Source organism: Neophocaena asiaeorientalis, unplaced genomic scaffold (assembly GCF_003031525.2).
Source record: "Neophocaena asiaeorientalis asiaeorientalis breed wild unplaced genomic scaffold, Neophocaena_asiaeorientalis_V1.1 scaffold30, whole genome shotgun sequence".
NCBI classification, from domain to species: domain Eukaryota; kingdom Metazoa; phylum Chordata; class Mammalia; order Artiodactyla; family Phocoenidae; genus Neophocaena; species Neophocaena asiaeorientalis.
Window position 1 is genome coordinate 6,336,003 of NW_020174923.1, and position 5,742 is coordinate 6,341,744.

A 5,742-nucleotide genomic window follows, 5' to 3' on the forward strand; every position below is an offset into this window, starting at 1 on the left:
TGTAGCCCCTGATCTGCCACACCAGCCCTGGGGGGAGGGGGAGGGGCGATGGAGGGGGGCAGGGATGTGTGAGTTGGCCTTAAATGGAAGGCTGTGGTCTCAGAGAGGACTTCGAGGCCCCAGTAGGAGAGGGCAGGACGTTGCTCTTTTTCCAGGGAGAAGGACTGAGTGACCAGGTCTCCCAGGGACACGGGAGGATTGTGGAAAGAGGGCTGGGATCAGAGGGCTCACTGTGGCGGGCACTGGGGCAGGGCTCGCTGGGACAGTTCCTTCCACCTACCGAGCCCCCGTGCTGGCCCCAGCCAGGCGGCCGTGGGAACTGAGGGTCTCTGGCAGGGTGCCCCTTCTGGTCCAGGCACCCACCCGGCTAGAGCAGAAGAGTTTTTCTAAGTTCTCCACGGAGAGCACTTCCAAGGACCCTGCCCTTGAGAGCGTGATGTTGAGAAATAACTGGAGGTGGGCTGATTGCAGAGTATTTTGACTTTGAGAGGGTGGAAACGGTGAAGCAAGTAATCCAATTCCTCCAAGAACCTCTGGGACGTTCTGTTCTTGGGAACTATATTTTGTTTGCATATTTGTTTTTTTTTAATTGGAGTGTCTGTACCCTTCCCAGAGACCCAGGGAGAATTCTGCAGATCTTTACCTCTCATCCCCAGGGCTTGTCACCAGGGGCCCTCCTTTCTTCCCCGGGTCAATGGAGCAGTCCAGCCAGATCCCAGAGAGCCTCCCACTTGTCCTAGAACTCAGTTCCCTGACCCACTGACACCCACTGAGGCCTGGAGTACGCGCATCTCTGGGTGGGGCCCCCTCAGCCAGCAGAGAAATGGGCCCTTCCAGAAAAGATCCAGGGGTCGCCTGCCATCAAGACATGCCAGTGGTTACAGGTCTTAGTCTGTTTGGATTCCCCTGACCAGGGATCACCACCCTTCTAGAACTTTCTGTGTCACGAACCCTCATGGAGGTAACTGACCGAAACCCCTTCCCCAGAGTGCCCTCTCTACAAACTATGAGGACACAGTTTGACCTGATAATTCTTTCTGGGGGGAGACTGTAAAAGTAGGGAGATGGATGCAAGTGAGCTGGTCTGCTGTTTGATGCAAAGAGCACACAAGTGTTGCGGTGGGACACGGTAGGGAAGCCACAGGGCTGGCACCGGAGGACCTGGGTTCCAGGCCCTTCTCTGACACCAATGCACTGTGTGACTTTGGGAAAGTCATTTCCAGCCCTGGGGGTCTCAGTTACTTTGTCTGTAAAATGTGATGGTTGGACCAGATGGGACCAACGGTCAAGTCCATTGGCAAACTCCTGAGTCCTCCATGAACCTTAGTTCGGCATAGAAGAGCCTGCTGGATGGGAGGCATCTCACAGAATAGGTAGCATCTTCTGAGCACTTTCCATGGACCAGGCACTAGACTTAACTTTTTCTTTTTTTTGCAGTACGTGGGCCTCTCACTGTTGTGGCCTCTCCCGTTGTGGAGCACAGGCTCCGGACGCACAGGCCCAGCGGCCATGGCTCACGGGCCCAGCCGCTCCGCGGCACGTGGGATCTTCCCGGACCGGGGCACGAACCCGCGTCCCCTGCATCGGCAGGCGGACTCTCAACCGCTGCGCCACCAGGGAAGCCCTAGACTTAACATTTTATTTGCACCGTCTCATAGACTACTACAATAACGGGCAGGAGGTGAAACCGTGTAACTCGGATTAGGACTTGAGCCCACGTTCTTTTCACTGAGATCACACACCTGGTCTCAGGATTTAATGAAGCTCCGGTTCTTGATGTCTCACCACAGAAAGAATTCAGTGAGAGACAAAGTGATAGGGAAGAAGTTGATTTATTTAGAAAGAAACACACTCCACAGACAGAGTATGGGCCATCTCAGAGGGCGAGAGCGGCCCCAGGGTACGGGGTTGTCAGTTTTTATAGGGCTGGGTAATTTCATAGGCTAATGAGTGGGAGAAGTATTCCAGCTATTTTGGAGAAGGGGTGGGATTTCCAGGAATTGGGCCACCACTGACTTTTTGACCTTGATGGTAGGCCTTGGAACTGTCATGGCACCTACGGGTGTGTCATTTAGCTGATGTGTTACAATGAGCGTATACTGAGGCTCAGGGTCTAGTGGAAGCCGACTCCTCTGCCATCTTGGACCCATTTGGTTCTAATCAGTTTTATGTCGTGTCCTCAGACTATGTCATTCTTTCAAAGGTTATACCCTGCCCCCTTCCCTCCCGTTTCAGAGGCAGGAATTATTGCATCCATTTTCTAGATGGACATACTGAGGGTCAAAGAGTTAAAGCAATTGGCCTAAAGAACATACCTGGCTAGTGGGGGAGGCAGGACTCGGATCAAGGCCCCTTTACCTCTGCATTCTGTATATCTAACCATTGTGCAAGGCTCAGGGAGACGCTTGAGTTAGCATGGAGCCCAGGTCCAGAGGGAGGTACAGCGCATAGTCTGCACGGCCAGACACACACGAGCACACCTCTCTTTACTCTCACTCTTGGAGTCAGGTAAGAACAGGGGGTATTAATAGTTTGGTGCAGCCGGAGACTGGTGGGTCGGGGAGGGGGTTGCCGGCAGTGAGAGATGAAGCTGGAAAGGTGGGTTGGTGCTGGCATGGAGGCTGCTCTTTCTATGCAGGCTGAGCTCCTGAAGGTTCTTAGGATCAAGTTCTAGAAAGATCCCACCGACGGCATTCTAGACAAGGGATCGGTGAGTTAGGATGCTGGATGCCCCTTAGGAGACCACTGCGATGGTCCAGGCTAGTGTGAGTCCAGGACAGAGGCCCAGATGCTCCTGCAGGATGTGCTGAGTTTGGAGGAGATCCGGGGACAGAGGGAGGGAAAGCTCACCCGCTCTGTGGCCCCTGCAACACTTCTGGGGAGAAGGAAGGTTGTGGAAGAGGCTGGACGTGGAGACAAGGAGGATACTTTGCCTGTGTTGTGACATAATCCCCCATAAGACGGTCCCTATATTACACCCTGGGTTTCCACCGCTACATAAGTTGGGGGATTCAGCTCTCTCCCCTCTGCACTGATCAGCCTGTACCTGTCAGGGCTTAGCCCTGAGTCCAGGCATTCAGAGGTGTCCCTCCAGACTCTGGCCAGGTACCTAGAGGTGGTCTGAAGGGAAGGGATGCTTGGGGGTGAGCAGAGATCCACCCCCCCGGCAGCCCTGGCGGCCTGGCCTCCCCCCACTCACCGGCCCTTGCTCACTTTGCCACAGCTGGCGTTTCTAGGCTGGGGGCGCTGGGGCCTGTCCTTATAGGGCTCATGCGATGGCTACACGTAAGGAGCCACAGGCCCGGGGTAGGCTGACCCAAACACCGCCCCCTTCAGAACTCTGAACAGTGGCCTGGAGCAGGGCCAGCCGCTGCGATCAAGAGGCTCTCCTAGCCATGACCCCCTCCACCTTGAATCTTCCTACCTTACGTGCCTAGAATTCTGGGCTCTTCAGAAGCCCAGAATTCCCCAACTCAGCCACATTCCCTAGCTCCTTTGACCCCAATATGGGAAAAAACGAAGGCCACTCGAATGAGAGCAAGCAGAGACTATCCAGTGTGCTACACAAGAAGTCGGCCACCATCGCGAGACAGGGAGGGGAAAGGTGTCCTAGTGGGGCAAAGGGAAGGTGTCAGGGGTGCCCTGATTGGAGGCCATGGGCACAGGGAAGCTTAGGGGGGCTCACTAGAAGTGGGGTGTCCTTGGGACCTCCCTGGAGGTCCAGTGGTTAGGACTCGGTGCTTTCACTGCTGGGGCTCAGGTTCAATCCCTGGTCGGGGAACTAAGATCCTGCAAGCTGCAGGGCCGGGCGAAAAGAAGAAGAAGAAGAATAGAAATGGGGTGTCCTATGTGACTGGTTAGAGGTGCATACCTGGTTTTCTCTGGTTGGTCCTAAGTTGGAAGCAGGGATGAGAGTCAGGGAAGCTGTCAATCATTAATCAGTTCTGGCCATTTGGGGCGATTGCTACAGGGGTTATTGTTCGGCTTCCTGGACCGGTTGTTCGAGATGGTGGTCTGATTTCCTGCCAGTCTGACTTGCAGCTAGCAGGCCGGCTTCCTGGCTTGGTTGCTGTAGATTGCGGGTCAGAGTTCTATTTTTATAGATGCTCTGGCCATTATCCATCTGTATAGTCAGTCTCTCGACAACAACCCGTGAACATTACTCTGGTGTTTCAGGCAAACAAACTAGGAATCAAAAAGGCTAAGTGACCCGCCGAAGTCCCAGAGCCAGTAGGTTTCAGAACTTGGACTGGAGCCCACTGGTTTTGTGCTGCTGTTTTTTCCCCTTCAGTCTTCTGAAGGCAAGGGTCCTGCCCCCTAGCCTCCAGCTCCTATGCCAGTACTTTGAGCACGCTCTCAATAAATATTTATTAAAGGAACTCATACTAACGTTTGAGGCAACCAAGTAGAAATGCAAACAGAGAGTCGGGGGGCGGGGAGTTCCCTGGCGGTCCAGTGGTTAGGATTCCAGGCTTTAACTCTCACGGCCCGGGTTCAGTCCCTGGTTGGGGAACTGAGATTCCGCAGGCCATGTGTCATGGCCAGAAAAATAAATAAAATAATAGAATTAAATAGTAAAGAGTAGGGGATCCTGGCTGAAGAGGCACCTGCAGTTAGAACTGCCGAGCTCTTGGTCATCGTCCCCTCTGGCATCCCGCAAGCATCTCTGCACTCCCTGCTTGGAAGCTGAAACCACAGGCTGAGACTTGCGAGTCTGGGCCAGTCGGACTGGGAGGGAACCGGCCTCTGGGAGACAAGAGCTGTCTGCCCATGGGCCTGTCCACCCCCCTGTTATAATCAGCGTACTGGGGGATCTGGTCCAACCTCGCTGAGTGAAAGAGACAGCTAAGAGCTGAGCAGGACACTTCCTCCCAGGAGCTGGCCTGGGGGCATGGCCAGGTGCTGGGGATGGGAGCCTGGGGCCCCACTGGAGGCAGAATTCTTAGGTGGCCTCGTGATCTCCGTCTCTGTCCTCAAGAGTTATTCCTTAATTATATCATGTTACACAGTCAGAGAGATTCCCGGTGTGGAGAGAACCATACCGCGGGGGCAAGGGCAGCGGCCTGAGGATGCAAACAGAGAGTCGGGGGGCGGGGAGTTCCCTGGCGGTCCAGTGGTTAGGATTCCAGGCTTTAACTCTCATGGCCCGGGTTCAGTCCCTGGTTGGGGAACTGAGATTCCACAAGCCATGTGTCATGGCCAGAAAAATAAATAAAATAATAGAATTAAATAGTAAAGATAGGGGATCCTGGCTGAAGAGGCACCTGCAGTTAGAACTGCCGAGCTCTTGGTCATCGTCCCCTCTGGCATCCCGCAAGCATCTCTGCACTCCCTGCTTGGAAGCTGAAACCACAGGCTGAGACTTGCGAGTCTGGGCCAGTCGGACTGGGAGGGAACCGGCCTCTGGGAGACAAGAGCTGTCTGCCCATGGGCCTGTCCACCCCCCTGTTATAATCAGCGTACTGGGGGATCTGGTCCAACCTCGCTGAGTGAAAGAGACAGCTAAGAGCTGAGCAGGACACTTCCTCCCAGGAGCTGGCCTGGGGGCATGGCCAGGTGCTGGGGATGGGAGCCTGGGGCCCCACTGGAGGCAGAATTCTTAGGTGGCCTCGTGATCTCCGTCTCTGTCCTCAAGAGTTATTCCTTAATTATATCATGTTACACAGTCAGAGAGATTCCCGGTGTGGAGAGAACCATACCGCGGGGGCAAGGGCAGCGGCCTGAGGGCGGGTGACCTGATGG